At 43.9% G+C, this 18,558-nt stretch overlaps 1 pseudogene; it reads left to right on the plus strand.

Annotated features, from left to right (window-relative positions):
• LOC135085964 (uncharacterized) overlaps positions 1-14,076 on the plus strand; it is a 97,567-nt pseudogene extending 83,491 nt beyond the window's left edge.
• The last annotated feature ends 4,482 nt before the right edge of the window (positions 14,077-18,558 follow it).

An 18,558-nucleotide genomic window follows, 5' to 3' on the forward strand; every position in this document is an offset into this window, starting at 1 on the left:
AATGGTTGTCTGCGTTGCAGACGGCGAATGCGTTACGTTTCCGGCGGCGCGCGAGGAGCGTGGGCGCACGAGCGACTGATGGAGCCGCACGCGCCGCGGCCCGCGCACGCGCCGCACGCGCCGCACGCCGCGCCCGTGCTGCTCGACATCAACCAGGTGAGGACCCTGCCCGCGCTCGACCGCCTCGTGGTCTAAAGCCTGGTCCGTGAGCACGTAGAATTTTGTCCAATGACCCCAAGCTACCCATCCCTATAGCTCGCGCGTAATTATATTGCTGTCGCGACTGTGTGACGGGCGCCCGCAGTGAGTGTGCGAGCGCGACAGCAACATAGTTACGCGCCAGCGATAAAGATGGGTAGCTAGGGGTCATTGGACAAAATTCTACGTGCTCACGGACCAGGCTTTAGTAGTAAGATGATAACCGTCACTTTTGCTAATTGCTCATAAGATAGGCCCCCTTAATTGATATTTATTGTCCGTGGTGCATAATCTTTTCTTAAAGGTTGTAAACCTTTGTTTGTCACCTGTCATCCGCTTTGCAATGGAGGGAAGTCGAACCTTAATTTCGAACTCCTCCTATGTTCTTCTGATTAATTTCGTTGCGGGTCCAATGACTGTTTAACTTTCCCCCGGGACAAACTTGACCTTCATTGGTTGGGTTTTTGTGGCGGTCAAGCTGTAGATCCTGGCTACACAGGAGTTGCAGTGGTGGGAACGAGAGGTGGGAAAACCGTCACTGTCAAAAGGGCGCACATGACAGTGGCACATAATAATGGAAGAAGAAAAAAATAAAAACAAGAGTAAACTGAGCAGTGCCACCCATTCACCAACAAGATGGTTGGTGGTAGGGCTTGTTCTAAGTCCGCCTGGCTAACTACCATCATCTTACCTAAGTCTTGTCACCATAACAACAATGTTAACAGCATTGTTGTTTTCCGGCAGTTAGAGGTAAGATAGCCAGTTCCTCCGTGGTTGAGGATTCCGGGTGAAGCTCGCTTCCATCTACGGCCTGATCATCATTTACCATCATGTGAGATACAGGCCAAGAGCTTCCTCGTTATGGATAAAAAAGGAGCTGCAGGCTGGAGGTAAGGCAGAGGAGCCGCTGGACTGCACTGCGGTACTGAGATGGATTCACAAAAATATCTAGAGATGGTGCTTTAAGATGAGTTTTACAGGATGCGTGAGACGGACTTAAAGAACCCCGAATTCGAAGAGGTCGCCAAAGCTAAAATTAGCGGAACTAAAGTTTAGCTAAATTAACTACTACTAAAGTTAAGAAATGAGCAAGAGCCGCAGCAGAAATCCACTGAGAATTAGTGTCAGGACATGATAATGCTTAATCGGAGTGACTGACTGTCCTTTTATACTTTTAATTAACTCAACGTCAAACTTTTGTTATTGTTTTTTTTTTTGCTTCTGTTCAAAGTTCTTACTGTAACGTGTGTCACTGGTTAGGTTTTATTTGGTGTCAAGCTGGAGATCCTGGGAATAACTCCGTACTAAAGCCCGGTCTGTGAGCTCACACTCACTGCGGGCGCGCGTCGCACATTCGCGACAGCAATATAATTACGCGCGAGCGATAAGGATGGGTAGCTTGGGGTCATTGGATAAAATTCTACGTGCTCACAGACCAGACTTTAGTCTTTAATGTTTCTACGTTTTCCTCCCCAGATGTCGCTGCGTGGCGCGCGTTTAAGCGCACTAGGCGGCGGCGGCGTGTGGCCGCACCCGCACGCGCACGCGCACCCGCACGCGCACCCGGCGCACTCGCACGCGCACCACGCGCGGGACCACGCGCCTCGCACGCAGGTATGTGGGACGAGTGGGTGACGCGTCGGGACGTGGAGATATGTTCAGTAGGCCGGAATAGACAAATTGTCTTTCAAATCTTTATACAGTCATGATTGGGTGGCCTAATTTCATTAAACACCTTACTGGCTCCAATTTTTTTATCAATAAAAAATGTGTTAAGCGTTATTGTTTATCATGGTCATAACTATTTTGACTTTTAAAGCTTGCAGCTTTTGGCTATGTGAAAGCCATGACCACCTTTTCTTGCGATGAGAGTGATAGAGCCCTTCCTCCGCTTTTCTTTAAAGTGCCCTTGACTTTCAATCAGCATCTCATCAGATGTTGCTTTGCCAAAGAAGACTGTTTTTCATCAATGAACACAATTGCAGCCCCCTTTTCTATCAAAAACTGCAGGTATTTTGGAATACAATAAAGTTTCAAACTTTAATTATTTACTTTGACTTGTTTCGAATGTTATTTTTAACATTTTTGTGATTACATGGATGATATTGTGATATATTCGTTCTCTCTGCAATAACATTTAGGAAAATTGTTACCATTTATAATCATAAAAACTACGGAAATACTGAACATATCTCCAATTTGAAAATGTATCTAATAAGAAAAATAATGTTATTTTATTACAGAGACTAGTTTAAACCAACAACAGTATTAGTTGATTGTACGCGATAAAAACGGAATAAATATTACTCATTGTATACTTTTCAACATCTGTATGGAACACAACAAAATAAGACTAGCTTCATTTTGACAGTAGTATAAAACGAAACATGAAATTAACACCTATCCCAATATTATAAACAAATTCAAGCGTCATTGTTTTTAGCCGTCAGCCCGTATAGGTAGTTAAAAGTTAAAGCATACCGATATCTGTTCAGACGAACATTGATATATAGCTGCACAATATCTTTGTTCACAGCTGTGTGTCATACTCTAAAATTGATATTTTCACTTTTGGAATACATGCCATTGTTTTGGTTGAAGGTGCATTTTCAGTTTTTATAAATTGATTTGTGTATTTTAGGATAATTCTTTTAGCATTCACAAATCTGGGCATAGCATATGACTTATACAGGATTGTAAGCGATGCGTAAGTCAGGTTTAATTTTAAGATTATCTATATTTAAGTATTGTTAGTCTAGTTTGTAAGATATTTTTAAGTTTCTGTTGTAAGCTTTGGAACGTGGGGCGACCGGACGTGACATTTTCTTTTATTCTTTTAAATTAATGTGACTCGGGAATCAGGAATTGATAAAGCAATATTATGGACAGATGATCTTGTTGTTAATAAAAAAATTGATGAAAAATATGATACGTCAAATTGAAATGATATGAATTTAAAATACCTTTTTATACTATGTAGTTAAAATACATCATTCCCCAAGCGGTCGCATATGGCCGCATAACAATTGATATCTGGTCTATTGTGCCTCGATTCGCGGGGCTTAAAAGGTTAAGTCAAATATTTAGATTTTTGTAGAATGTCATTTTGACCTAGTTCTACAAACGTTTATAAAAATATATCTCCTTCTACTTCCGTCTACCCTTTGGTGACTTCAGAATCGATAGATTTAACACAATTTCCTCTGAAACTAAAGACTTGCAATACATTCCTGATTCCTACCGAGCATCATCTCAAACCCAAGTCGTGGTCAGGTCGGCCCGCGCTCGAGCGCCGTGGCCGCGAGTGTAGCGTGGAGGTCGCAGGTGGCGGGCGCGGCCGGCGAGCTGTGGGGCGCCGTGCTGCCCGCCCTGCACGCGCCGCACCTGCGCTACCAGGTACTGCCATCACCCGCCCCGTCCCGACCCGTCCCGACCCGTCCCGTCCCGTCCCGTCCCGTCCGCGGCGAGGCTATCCCTTAAAGGTTAAGCCAAACCAACGCGATCAGCCGGCGTGCAACGATGGCGATCAATGCATTTAAGTCTGATCGCCATCGCTGCACGCCGGCTGATCGCGTTGGTTTGACTGAACCTTAAAGCCTGGTGCAGACAGCGATAATCGCGCGGTTGCTGGACAGTTCTCATACGATTGCATCAAATAACCGCACGGTTATTGCCTCAGTGCCTCGGCAATGTAAACTACCCAGAAGCCCGGGGTTATGCGCGTGTCTGAACAAGGCCTAAGAGCGGTTTCGCTACGTCCGATCCGAATCCAATAAAATACGGTTCGGAGAAGTTGTAGAACTATTTGCGTGATAGTTTACGCACTAGATCCGATTTCCGTCATTAAATTTTTCTGGATTAGAATCGGATGTAGCGAAACCACACCGAAGTTGCTTCTGGTATATGGGACTGTCAATAACCATCGCTTTGAGACGAGAGGAATAGACAGTTCCATAATGAGGCGCTAGGGAACAGCCCCGTAGATCCCATCCTGACCTTAGTATGGCTCGACAGTTTGTTTGGCATGATGGAATTGATATAGACCATATTCTAAGAAAAAAAAAGCCAAAAATTAAGACAGACAAGTACATACCTAACATAAAAAGCATGATGTGTAGACTGAGTCGTGCGGCTTAAGATTTAGGTTTTGACGCAGAACGTCATTCCGCAAAATATCATTATAGTTACTTCCTCAAAGTGTTTTAACATCTATTAAAACAATACATTTATTTGAATTTGACTAAAATCACTGAAAAAAGAGTGATAAACGTTATTTGTTATAAATAATATACATTATTTTATTTATTTATTTAATATTTATTATACTTTTTAACACCATAAAAATGTAATATTCAAAACGTTTATTCAGCCATACAAATCCTTAGCATGCTTCTGTATCGTACTGCTGGACAGTATGATATCGTCCATATAAACCGATAATTGTCTCACACCTCCCACCTTAACACTCCCGTCCAAATACCTGTCTATAACGTCTCCGGCGCACTCTAGCCCATAACGCTACATTAATACTCGTACGGAAGGTTTTGTAATTAATTTGTGACTGGCTGGATCTGTGGCTTGTTCGAGTTGTATCTGATAGTAATCGGGTCCGTAGTCGACGAGCTAAACGACCTCGTGCAAATCATATTCAACCATGCACTTATTTCAATATTAGAAAACTATAATTAAATAATACGTTACTGTTTTTATTGTGCTTTTAGTAACTAACTAATGACTAGCACTAGCATAATTATTTTCTGAGGATAACTAAATCCTTTATAATTTAAACCAAGTGAGTGGTGGATATGAATTCGCGCGAGATCAACCCCTGTTATGTGGTTTGGTCCTAGTTCTTACAGCTTTAGGTCTGGTGCGTTTGTCTGCTTAGTACACACTTCCCGTGGTTGTCCGTTCCAGGTTGGACTTGTTACATTTGCGCTGAACAATTCGCTGTTTTTAGTGTTTTAAATACTTGGTAAAAACGTTTTGTGCTAAAGCGATGCCGGTTCACGTGGTCTGTGTGCGTATTGCGCTTGTACACGCTTCATATCACATTTTTCTTGGTAAAGGATTAAATTAACGTTGATTCATTTTCATTCTATACACTTGTGACATTAAAATGATTGATTAACTTGATTAACAAACAGAACAGCGCTGAACTGGCACGCCACTGGCTCTAGAGATACTTCCGGCGTGCCATGGATGTTGTAGCTACACACTATAAATTAATACACATTATCAATTTCTTTACTAGCATTTATTTTCTTCATACTTTATCCAGCAGATTTTTCTTTAAATGGTTTTATAGCTATAGAGACTTGGCCTCCAAAGTGCTAATTATTTTTAATAGGAGCTTGGTTTTACAGGCCTTAGCTGCAGTCCTCAGGGGTGGCTCACTTGTGACAGGCCAGATGATGGCTCACATTCTTAAGCATCCGATAGACCGTATGCTATGTGGCGTCCATGATTCTTAGCACTTTCGAAGCATCTGTTCCATTCTGTGATAACTCTACCTCGAGCTTAAGGCTACAATGTCACGGCACGCAACTACCTTTGGTTTGAGACGAGCTACCCATCACCCGCGCTTTGACATGTTTCAACTTATAGTTTGGTGGTCGATGTTCCGGTAGCCGCGAGCGACACAACTTCCATATATGTTAACTTAAGCACAGATATGCATGCCCAGATTAAGTATTATGTCGATAACGGTTTTGGTGAGGAAGGACTAGTTTTAACAAGATATATGTGGCTTGTATAATGTAAGCGCGTAGTACAGATAGAATAAACGCTCGGTCCTTGATTTGTGAAACATTTGTACCGGACGTTGCCTGATCGGTGTGTTAGTGGTCTGATGTATGGATTGTGGACCCCTCATACTAACCTTCCATTGCCCGCAACTGCTTGTCGGATTCAAACGTGTCACTCGCCGTCATCGAACTCCATCACAACTCATTTTGTGTAAGCTTGAAATAGATATTTTACGTGTAATTTTCAATTGAGTTGCTCTCTTTCACTGAAAGCTTTTTCTAGATAAAGTGAACATTATTTTTACCAAATTAAAGAACGATAAATGTGTAAGTATTTAGACTTTAACTCCTTATAATAAAAGTGATTATTGTATCTTCACATCTCCCCTTTTCTCGCAATCATTCAATCACGAATTTAGCTTGATCTGTTCTAGACTTAGTGCAAGTGTTTTGTTCTCGGATCAGGCAGCGTCCGACTCGTTGTTGGAGTGGGACAACTAATATTGTGTACTCGTCTACTGCTGTGACCGACCGACTAGCATAGATGCTTTGCCCCGTTACATCCTTGGCAGTGTTGCTGAAGACTGGATTATTATCTCAATAAGTCTAAATTATAATAAGATTATGTTTTTCATTGTATTTATTTTAGCAGCAATTACCTTAAGTATTGGATACGTTTAGAAGTCGAAACTGTCGAAAGTTAATAGATCGAGGATATCCTTTATTCATTACGTTGTTAAAATACATGAAAAAGAGCAATCATGATGAGAAGATACTCACGAACAGACACCAAAATTGATTGTTAGATTGTTGATTCTTAGTAAAACGTTTTAGTTTGATTTTCGGCAACACTGCGTGGTTTTGTTTTTGCATGAAGAGTTCCAACTTTGCGTAGGGCATCACGTGTTGATAGATCAGTGTTAGGAATGCATTTGTTTGTTCAGAATACCTCTGAAATGTTAAATTAAACAATTTACACCCTTTATGTATTTGAAATAGAATTTAATTTAATGTAAATAACATTGTCGTCGTATCGGATCCTTCACAGCGAGTAGACGTCGTCATGGAGACACTAATGCCACACCTAATACTTACATCGAGACATACAGCACTGTCATGTTAGCGTTTAGCTTGGCTCATGTGATCGTGGCCTGACGTAGCGCAAACCACAACATACTCTAATCCTGCGCGCTGAGGTTCAGATTCGGTCGCCAGGATGGTGCTAGCCGCAGTGTGACTAGGTGGTAGGCTGCATAGACTGTGTGCATCACGATAATACCGCCGTGCGAGCAACTAACAATGCTACAATAACAGTAGAAACAGGTATCATCATCATTTGTGGATGATTCTTGTCCAAAAGGGTGTAGCGACCATTAAAAAATATGTGGTGTGCAGATTACTTTAAAATGCCACTTCGAACATGACGTCATTTGATTTAGTTTTTCCAGCAAATCCTGCTGGTATTTGACGATTCAGAACTCAGATTTTTCAGCTCTATCGTGGCATGATTTGATCGAACACTTTTAACAACACGGAAGATGTTTTTTTAGTCCAATCAAAATTTTGGCAAAGAATAAGTGTAGCATTGTTTGGTGCTCGCGCATAACTAATACATAATGTACTACAATAGACTCAGTCTGCACAGAGCTTGTGACATAGGCACAAGACGGCGCGGGACCGTGCCTCTTGGCTGACCAGCGACGACAAGCGACTGGCAAATACGGAAACTGAAGATTTCTTATTGGTCAGTCGTGAGCTCGCGTCAGCTAGCGGAAGCATGCTTACAGTTCTATACCATTCAGTTGATGTTTTATTCATATCACACTTCTGGACCGAATCTTTTTTATTAATTTTTCAATGATACACTTTTTAACGAACCGCGCCGGAGACACGACGCCATCGTTGTGACGTCACGGGCGACGCGTCGTCTCTCGGCCGCAGCATGCCACACGAGCTCATACTGTTTGGTTCTGTACATACTTACTGTGTACCGGTCTAGCTGCTGATGGCATTAGCGGTAGGCCTCCGCCGGGCCCAGGCTCACACCTCCCGGTCGACGGCGACCCTCCAAATATTTTGACTAACCCCACATTTTAAAATTATATTTTATTCTTCGTGTACAGCATGCTTCGATTTCCCACACTCTTCAATACCCTGTGAATGTGTTCCGTGTTTTACGTGTATTTTTGGCCGCAGCAAAACTCGCCCCGTGTGGCGCGGTGGTCGCGGGCGCCCGCAGCCAATCGCCGCTCGGCGTTTGTCCGTGCGCGCCCGAATTCCGCACCACACTGGTCGATTTTCCCTGCGGCTATCGCTACACTTGTTTACTTAGGAAATTTTGCCGCTAGCAACTTGAGCTTTGATATTTCGTAGATTGTTTCCAAACAGATACATAAAAAATATTTGGCTGGTCGCTTTGATTATTATTAGAATTTGGCTGTTTCCTAAAATATGCTCTTTAAATGTGACCAATAACAAAATTCCAATTTAACCGATCGCTGGCGAGTGATGTTCGCGGGGGCGGTGTAACACGGGCGCTATGATTTACTTTCAATAGCAGTAGTGGAGCACTAGGTTTTTTTCTCGTTCTACTTTCAGTGTGTTCATGTCATACAATCTCACCGTTTTGTATATTTATATTATTACCCCTAGTTATCTTATATTCATCGGCACTGTCCTTAGCGTAAGACTGTTGGTGTGGTGGTGTATATTTAAATATATTTATATTATTATACATTTTATTTCCTCATTATTGTTTATTTGCCGATTCATTGTCTCAGACACGTTTATGTAAATCGTTTAATATTATAGTGTTTATTATATTATATTTAAGCATGTCGTTTTACTTCATGTCATAATGATTTCTCGACGGCTTGTTTATTTATTTATACATTCCCGCGTATGTCATGTTGACCGCTTCATAGGACGAGACGAGAATCTGTACGCTTAACCGAACTCGAAAGTGCTGTTTCTGTTATGGTTTATGGTTTTTGTCTTAATATGGCGGCGAGTATACCACGATATTCTCATATTTTCTTTTGCATTCCCTAAAATAAATCTTTCTTAAACATCTGATACTGGTTATCTTATATTTTCTCGGCTGATTTTTTTCCTTGAGTCACAAAAGTGAGAAAATCGTGGTATACTCGCACCGAATAATATGGAGAGGGTTATAACGCTCGAGGGGGATACACACGACACATGCGTGATAAAATTAAAAGAATTGCTGATGTGTCTTTGAAATGATGTGCAAGAAATATATTTCTTTATTCGAAAAATACTCTTTCTTTTTCTTTCAAGCTTTGTTATTTGGCATCTGGCAAAATCATATTCACAATTTAGTCACATTGAAAAACTTACCATAAAACAAAATTTAAAAATGCCAACACTCATGTAACTTAAAAATAGTTTAAAATTTTCATAAAGATAATTAAAATCATTGCGTCACATTTGAGACACTTATTTCTGAGTAAATATCACATATTATATTCAAAGACCCATCAACTCAAAGGTCCGTATCATGAACGTTACTCGGGGCTACCTAAGTAAACTCCGACAAACTTTACTTCGACATTACGTTACTCCGACATTTCTGAATATCGACATGACTTTACTTCGACACTACACTACTCCGACAAAGGATATTCGCCTTTGTCTAAGTAGTGTAGTGTCGAAGTAAAGTCATGTCGATATTCAGTAGTGTCGGAGTAACGTAATGTCGAAGTAACGTTTGTCGGAGTTCAGTTTTTGTCGGCGGCTCGAGTGTGACGTTCACGGCACGGGCCTGAGTGTCGTGTCAGTCCCCCGCCGGACGCGAGCTGACGCGGCGGCGTGCGCAGATGGGCGGCGTGTACGCGGGGCTGCAGTACCACGGCGGGTTCGCGCCGCGCGCGCCCTTCGCCTCGCCGCCGCACCACGCGCACCATGCGCACTACCTCGCCGGATCGCAGGTGAGTATGAGAGTCCAGTGCCTCATATCTTCTTCTTCTTTTATTATGGCAACGGCTTGGTTTTGAGAACCATGATTTCGCCAATGTCACGTAAACAGTTTTGACAAAGTAACAGGGTTTACAAAAAACAAAAATATCTAACGTTTCTAATGGCGTCAATGTTTTCTATTTATATAATAAAATCGACTTTTTTCTTAAGAAAAATCGATTTTTTTCTTAAGAAAAATTGATTATTTATTAATCGATTTTTCAAGAGTAGAAAAAAAACCGATTAATTAAAAATCGATTTTTTAACTACAATGTCACATCCCTAGTATAGTGCATGAGCCACGGCCTCTGAGAGACCACTGTTTGACTTCCCATCTCCCCCTTAGAATCCCACAGCGAGCACGGCCTGTATGTAATAGACTACTGCTCGACTTCCTATCCCTCCTTGAAATGCCAGTGAAAAAGGTCCAATGACTTCCAACGCTACTGATTCAGCGGGAGCAAGAGCTGCTAGCTAGAGTCTCGTTCTGCATCAGAAGCGTTCATCCATGCTTTTAATGATAATGGCAATGATCCTATCTTTCAATAAAGCCAATGAATTTGACAAATCAACCAATTTTGTAATTTATTACTTTTGCATTCAGTCCTGTAGTCTGTACTAGATTAATATGATTGAAATGAAAATGTTCATGAAATATGATCTTTTTAAATTGCTACAGGCTGGAGCTGTAGCTCAGCACATACCTATTATTGTCCTTATTTATTAGTGTTACAACCCCGTGTAATATTCTTCTAGCGCGCTGAAGGTGGTCGCCTGGAGATGTTAGGTGGCGGCGAGGGCGCGCTATCTCCACTGCAGGCTGCGCCTGACCTACATCACGCGCCGCTGCTGCTCGCCACAGAGGTACGTGCCAGGGGACTGAGGCGGCGGTGCAGGGGACTGATAATATCAGGGCCAGAGGACTGATCATAGCAGGATAGAGGAATTAATTTACATGGGGAATGTATTCAAAATGACGTAAGGTTCTTCATTGATTGTTATAAAAGGTTATTTGTTTTTGGCTGTGACTTAGGCTACAGATAGGCACATTTATGGAGATGTCCTTAACATAAGAGGTTCCTTGTTTTGACTACAGGACTCGAAAACCCATAGTTTACAGTAGTGTGAATGAAATACTAATAAAAACTATATTTATAGAACGTAAATGCTATTGTTTTACTATGATTGTCTTCAATTATTATTTCATTTATTGTGTTATTTCTAGGCGCGCGGTAGTCCCCTGGAGCTGATGGCTCCACACCACGCGAGGCACGCGCTCTCACACCATCATCACGTAAGTTTAAAAACATAACCCACCTTCTGATGCAGTCGGGTAAAAATATATTTACTTTATTTTTAAACTATGTACTTACGATAACGTTACCCTATTAGTTCTTCACAAATGTTTGACAGCCTGATGATGAAGTCATCTGAGGATTTTTTTACCTTTTCACTCTCGCTGAAGCTGGTAGCGAATTTAGTCCCTAGCTGTTCGCATTATAAAAGAGTTATCGAAACAATTAGTGCGAGCTGGTGAAACGTCTCGGCACTTTAAAACAACACTGTTTCTATAATTGATGTAATTGATTTGTGGCTCATTTGTCCCACCAGCGTCGCAGCGGTTCAGGCGTGGGCGTGGGCTCAGGCGTGGGCGTGGGAGTCGGGGTGGGCGTGGGCGTGGTGGGCTCAGGCTCCCGCGCGGCGCGGCCCTACGTGCGGCACGCGCCGCGGTGGCCGCACCACACGATACACCACATACATGCGCAGGTGAGTAGTTGATTGACTTTAGTGTGAGTTGTAACTACTGAGGTTACAATACAACCATGGTGTCACACTTTATGAACTGTTACAGGCGTCAGACAAAGCCTAATTGAATTAACAGTATTAAACTATAAGCTGTATGTTTTCCAAATAAAGAAAATACGTTACGGAACTTGTTCCTGTTCAGGTGAATTTGTGGAAAAATGTTTTTCAATTTGATGCGACTACTTAGAGAATTCTTGTTTGTAGTTACGGCTGGTGGTCTTTTATTTTAGTAAGTTTAGTGTCAACAGTTCTTCTGAACAATCACTCATCAGGCTAAGACACTGGTCTGACCTTATCATGTGTCTGTTCCCTCAGGGTGGCGGTGGACTAGTCGGCGCGGCGTTGCCTCAACTGCACGTGGCGTCGCCGCTGTCGTTGCCTCCCCCTCCCCCTACGTATCAGGTTAGTGGTTCATTGCCTTATAATGTTTTTTATAGTTCTTTGAAAAATGTTCATTTAGCACATTTTTTTAAATATTTTACTTTTGATTTTGGGACTAAAGTTATTACTTTTGTGTTCTGAGCCTGTCTCTAGAATAACTAACTTCCTACAGCAGGCATATTCGATCACATAAATAAAGCCTCACATTCTTCACATTATTGCCTCGTCCTAACAGTCCCGCGCCACCCGCAGGTGTTCCTGAACCTGCTGGCGATGTTCCCGGTGTCGCCGTACGCGGAGGCGCGCGAGGACGCGGGCGAGTCGCCCGAGACAGAGAACTACGAGGCGCTGCTGTCGCTCGCCGAGCGCCTGGGCGAGGCCAAGCCGCGCGGGCTGGCGCGCCAGGAGATCGAGCAGCTGCCCAGCTACAAGTACTCGCCGCAGACGCACCAGGGTGAGTGCCAGGGGACTGAGGCGCTGCTGTCGCTCGCCGAGCGCCTGGGCGAGGCCAAGCCGCGCGGGCTGGCGCGCCAGGAGATCGAGCAGCTGCCCAGCTACAAGTACTCGCCGCAGACGCACCAGGGTGAGTGCCAGGGGACTGAGGCGCTGCTGTCGCTCGCCGAGCGCCTGGGCGAGGCCAAGCCGCGCGGGCTGGCGCGCCAGGAGATCGAGCAGCTGCCCAGCTACAAGTACTCGCCGCAGACGCACCAGGGTGAGTGCCAGGGGACTGAGGCGCTGCTGTCGCTCGCCGAGCGCCTGGGCGAGGCCAAGCCGCGCGGGCTGGCGCGCCAGGAGATCGAGCAGCTGCCCAGCTACAAGTACTCGCCGCAGACGCACCAGGGTGAGTGCCAGGGGACTGAGGCGCTGCTGTCGCTCGCCGAGCGCCTGGGCGAGGCCAAGCCGCGCGGGCTGGCGCGCCAGGAGATCGAGCAGCTGCCCAGCTACAAGTACTCGCCGCAGACGCACCAGGGTGAGTGCCAGGGGACTGAGGCGCTGCTGTCGCTCGCCGAGCGCCTGGGCGAGGCCAAGCCGCGCGGGCTGGCGCGCCAGGAGATCGAGCAGCTGCCCAGCTACAAGTACTCGCCGCAGACGCACCAGGGTGAGTGCCAGGGGACTGAGGCGCTGCTGTCGCTCGCCGAGCGCCTGGGCGAGGCCAAGCCGCGCGGGCTGGCGCGCCAGGAGATCGAGCAGCTGCCCAGCTACAAGTACTCGCCGCAGACGCACCAGGGTGAGTGCCAGGGGACTGAGGCGCTGCAGGCGTGCCAGTGAAAGTGACGTGCCAGGGGACTGACACTCGTCAGAGACGGTTGGTGCTAAGAGCTGGCCAGGGGAATGATAATTACTGCAATCAAACCGTTGTATGTGACATGCCAGAGGACTGATCTTCGTTGCAATACCGAGTTCAGTCCAGGGGACCCGTACACAGCTTTACGGGTAAAGTTGACTTGGAAATAAGTACGACGTCTTCGCCAGTCTCTTGAAAATAAATACATCTTGAAGAGCGCTAGCTGTATAACTGTAACATAGAATTGATGTATTGTACCACTGTATAAGTGCCATGGAAAGTGTATTGAATAAAATATTTGAATTTTGAATTGCAATATTCGTATATATATTTTTACGTATTTTTCTTTCTTATTTTATAAAGTTATGCCCAAATAATATTGTCTTTCTCTTCTCATCTCTAAAGTTAATTCTGCCCTAAACTATCTTGAGTTCCAGCAACTGTTTACTGACTGTGCATATTTCCCGCGGCAGTAATTCATCTGTATTTGTCTCACTTGCAGGCGAGCAGGCGACGTGCGTGGTGTGCATGAGCGAGTTCGAGGCGCGCCAGACGCTGCGCGTGCTGCCGTGCGCGCACGAGTTCCACGCCAAGTGCGTCGACAAGTGGCTGCGGGTACGATGCTCCCGTTACTCTAGCTCGCACGCGGCAGGCAGCAGGCGACGTGCGTGGTGTGCATGAGCGAGTTCGAGGCGCGCCAGACGCTGCGCGTGCTGCCGTGCGCGCACGAGTTCCACGCCAAGTGCGTCGACAAGTGGCTGCGGGTACGATGCTCCCGTTACTCTAGCTCGCACGCGGCAGGCAGCAGGCGACGTGCGTGGTGTGCATGAGCGAGTTCGAGGCGCGCCAGACGCTGCGCGTGCTGCCGTGCGCGCACGAGTTCCACGCCAAGTGCGTCGACAAGTGGCTGCGGGTACGATGCTCCCGTTACTCTAGCTCGCACGCGGCAGGCAGCAGGCGACGTGCGTGGTGTGCATGAGCGAGTTCGAGGCGCGCCAGACGCTGCGCGTGCTGCCGTGCGCGCACGAGTTCCACGCCAAGTGCGTCGACAAGTGGCTGCGGGTACGATGCTCCCGTTACTTAGCTCAGGCCCGTCCAACATACGGCCCCAATAAGCCCTTCAACCGGCCCGCGGCGGATCTCCTTACTAATATGTGCTAGAGTGCTTACCAATACTTTCGTCATAGGGTTTTTTTTTTGGCTACCGTTACAAAAATACTAATCTTGGTCCTCTACGAAATTGTGTTGGTCACAGTAGGCGACGTGCATGAGCGAGTTCGAGGCTCTACCCTACATGCTTTATTTATTCTTATTATGTGGGATGTCTACCCCCAAGGACAGATGGCCTCATGAAGATTGTAGGGAGACACTACGCCCAACTAATCTGGAAACCATTGTGGGAGGCCTATGTTCAGCTGTGGATATTTCGCTTTAGATTCAGTAATGATGTGGTGACTTTGCTGAGAATTCGCCTGATATTTAATATCACCCATTCATTGACCAATATCATTATTGATCGTTAATGCAAATCACTAACAATGTATGCCAGTTATTGATCTAAACATTCCTTCCCACAGTCTAACCGCACGTGTCCAATCTGCCGCGGGAACGCGTCGGAGTACTTCAACAACTCCGAGTGACTCAGCGCGCGCGTCCCCGCCCCGCCCCGCCCCGCCGGCCGGGCCTGCCGCGGCCGCGGGCTTCTACTAGTGCTGCTGCCGCGACTCATACTGCGCGCCACGCCGCCGCCAGCGGTACCGAGAAGGCGACACTTTTAACGCTATCTACTGACGCGAATCGAAGAAAAATGTGGAAATGTGGAAACAGGATTTAAGAAGGCTAAAGTGTAGTGAAGCGCGCGAAGCTTGATCGCATACGGGTCATATTTGTGTGAGACTGTGAAATGAACTTTTTAGGTTTACGTTTGTTAGTTGTAGGCGGTTTGAAACGGTCGGAGGTCCTTTTTTGTCGCCGAGCTTTAGAAAGGGACCCCCGATTTTGACGTGAAATTCGAACAAAACGCAGTCTGCCCGGTGTTAGTTCACACGGACGATTTTAACGCTAAAGTGTCAATGTTCACCGGTCAGACTGTAACATCCAAGTTTCCGCGCAATAAGTTTTGGACGCTATTTGTGAAGTGTTAAAGTCGTTTTCGCATCGTGTAGTGTTAAGTGCCAGGACGCTTGAAGTGCGTTTGCCAAAATATCGTAAAATTCCTTTCTAACAATGATTCCTTCGCTTTAGTGTCGTCGCTCGACAAAGTGGCGACGAAATAACCCGTCAATTTAGTTGTTAATTAATTTTGGAGTTACCGCGCCCCGGAATGATCCTCACGTAAGTTAGTTGGGTGTAAGCATGTTAGTCGGCCTTAGTTGCGTTAGTTTAGTCGTTTAGTTGAGGCCTGAGCGGCGCCGGGGGACTGACGCTAGTTTTAGTTAAGTCGCAACTAACTTGTGCAATCGAACGCCGGTTCCTCTTGGAATCAATTTTAGATAATTCAATTTGTGCAATTCTTAGATCAATTATTGATTCATTATGAATTGAGGTGTTTCTCATGCAATATAAAGTGTTAGAGTCGAAAAAAAGTTTAAATAAATACGAAAAAATCTAAAATTTTATAAGAAAAAAAAGTTGTTTATTTAATTTTCGTTAAATGTAATAGTGCAATTAATTATTTTTGCTTATCGTAAATAACAAATAGTATATACGTTTTTGTTTTTACATTATTGTTAACATTGTTACACCATGTGTTATTGTGTGTTACACGAATTGTTATCGTTGTATGAAGTAACGGAGCGTTGGTCCCCGGCGACGCGGCCGCGTTTTTACACTTCTTTAATTTTCCTAAACTTAAGACTAAGTTTTCGTGATTTTCTGTCAATGTGCACATAATGTTCAGTTTTCAATCGTCATGAAAATAAACATTACAAAACCATCATAAATATTTTACATCTGTTCCGTGAAAACAAGATAATTTAGATTGAACTTCACTATTGGTAAGTTCGTTTGATCATGTAATAATGCTGGATAAATGAACTTTTGTAACAGACGGAATAAATCTTTATTTACAATAATCGTAAAACTGAATGTGTGTTACATTGATGAAATATCACAGAGACAGTCGTTATGTACATGGATAAATATATTGAATGGTGTTCCTGTTGTATGTTTGTGTTGACTTCTTTTTGTTTGTTTTTAATCTTTGGGTGGATGTGTTTGCGCGGTCGGCGGCTTAATGCAATAGTATTTATAAAAGTTATTCCCAAGTATATTCCACAGGCGTAGAGAAAATCACAAAACTTAACGAATATCCAAGTAGCAAGAGCGAATGTGTGGTTTAGCGCCATCTAGCGGCAGGTAAAAACATTAGTGTAAAAAGTCTCGCCTCTGCCGACAATAGTATTTATGTCAATGATAATAAAGTACAAAATCATACATCTTTAGCCGCCGGTCGCACGCTCGTTGTGGTCCGCACGTGCAATAACCGCCTGTATGTATACGTGGGTAGGGTTCACTTCGCCTCGGCACGACGCATATTTGGCTGGGACTGGGTTACATGTTGGTTCTTCGAGCGAGCTAAAGAACGTAACGCATCGCTTAATATCTTGAATCTTTAGGAAAGAACAATTTATATTTCTATTCTCATAAAGAGCCATCGGAGTAGCTGTAGCTTTTATATGGGAGAGAGGTCTAGAGTTCAGAAATGGCGCTTGTTCCCTATGAGTTACACCCAAACTCGTTGGGAAAAATATTCCCATCCGGTCACACTGGTACTGATCACACACATAAAGCACCTTTAATATCGGGATATAAGAAATTTTTACTCTAAAATACATTAAAAATCGAAATAATTATGTACTCTAATGCTTACAGTAAGAAAATACAGGTTAACGAGTAAGGGTGTGACTGGATAGGATTTTTTTCCCAACGAGCAACAGTGTTACTCTTTGTAACAGTGTTTCTCTGTAACAGTGTTACTCTTTGTAACAGTGTTACCCTTTGTAACAGTGTTACTTTTTGTAACAGTGTTACTTTGTAACAGTGTTACTCTGTAACAATGTTACTCTTTGGAACAGTGTTACTCTTTGTAACAGTGTTAATCGTTTAGGTGTGACACGTTGTGAACAAGCGAGCAATGGGGGCAAGGTCCCATCCTGGCTGGAAAGAGACAACAGTATCCTGCTCCTGGTTGTGAAATTGTGCTAAAACTAGTAGGTCTGGCTTGTATGCGTGACGTTTGCGGGACGCTCTGACAAACGCTTTAACCAAATCTGGCAGGTTAATGTATTCTGGCAATGAAGGATCGAGTGGCCAAAATTATAAAAGTGGAACGAACGCAGTCCATCAATTCTGGGAGATCGGTTGGATTATTTCTAGAAGATCTTTTCTTTTATCACAATAATTATAGACATGAATTATTTTATTTACTCTCACTTGATGTGCCTTATTGCTTGTTTTTAACTGATTCTAGCAATAAAGTTAATGAATTCTAGCGAAGTGTTAGTTTGCTTTGTTTCGACAATAATCTTGTTGTTTTATTTTGTGTCGTGTAACATATCCTATCGAGTAAGGTTGTCTCTCATAGAGACGTGTACATACTTTACTTAAATTAATAACGAAGGCTTCGTTTTTCTGGGAAGTGCTGGCAACGTTAATGAATTTTTCCTCATTGTTTTTCGTTCGTTTTTTGAGATTTCGTAAATTGTCATCACAACTAGATTGTAGGTAATCATTAACAAACAATTGCAGTCGACATACGATCCAATGGCAAATACGGTCGTTAAACCAGTATGTTACCTACTTATTTTATTAAGAGTTAATTTGGCTTGTGCTACGTCGTTGCTCTAGGGTTGATTTTAAATGACAAAGACTCATCGGATAGTGTAAATTTCGCGCCGTTGCCAGCTCTCTGCCTTTCTGCTACTTGCTATTCCGTCAGAGCGGCTCCGCGGCAGGCAGTAGTTAGCAGCCAATATTCACAGATGGATTCTCTAAAGGTAAAACAGAATTTAGGTACCTACTTTTGTATAGAATTATTAAAATTGAGATTTGCAAAAAAAGAAAGAATGTCACTAATCATTGCAAAATGTCCCTATGAAATATCTATTAAATCGTTTTTGTGACAAAAAATTGGAAAAATCTGGTACCTAAAATCTGTTTTAT

Source organism: Ostrinia nubilalis, chromosome 30, assembly GCF_963855985.1.
Source record: "Ostrinia nubilalis chromosome 30, ilOstNubi1.1, whole genome shotgun sequence".
Lineage (NCBI taxonomy): Eukaryota > Metazoa > Arthropoda > Insecta > Lepidoptera > Crambidae > Ostrinia > Ostrinia nubilalis.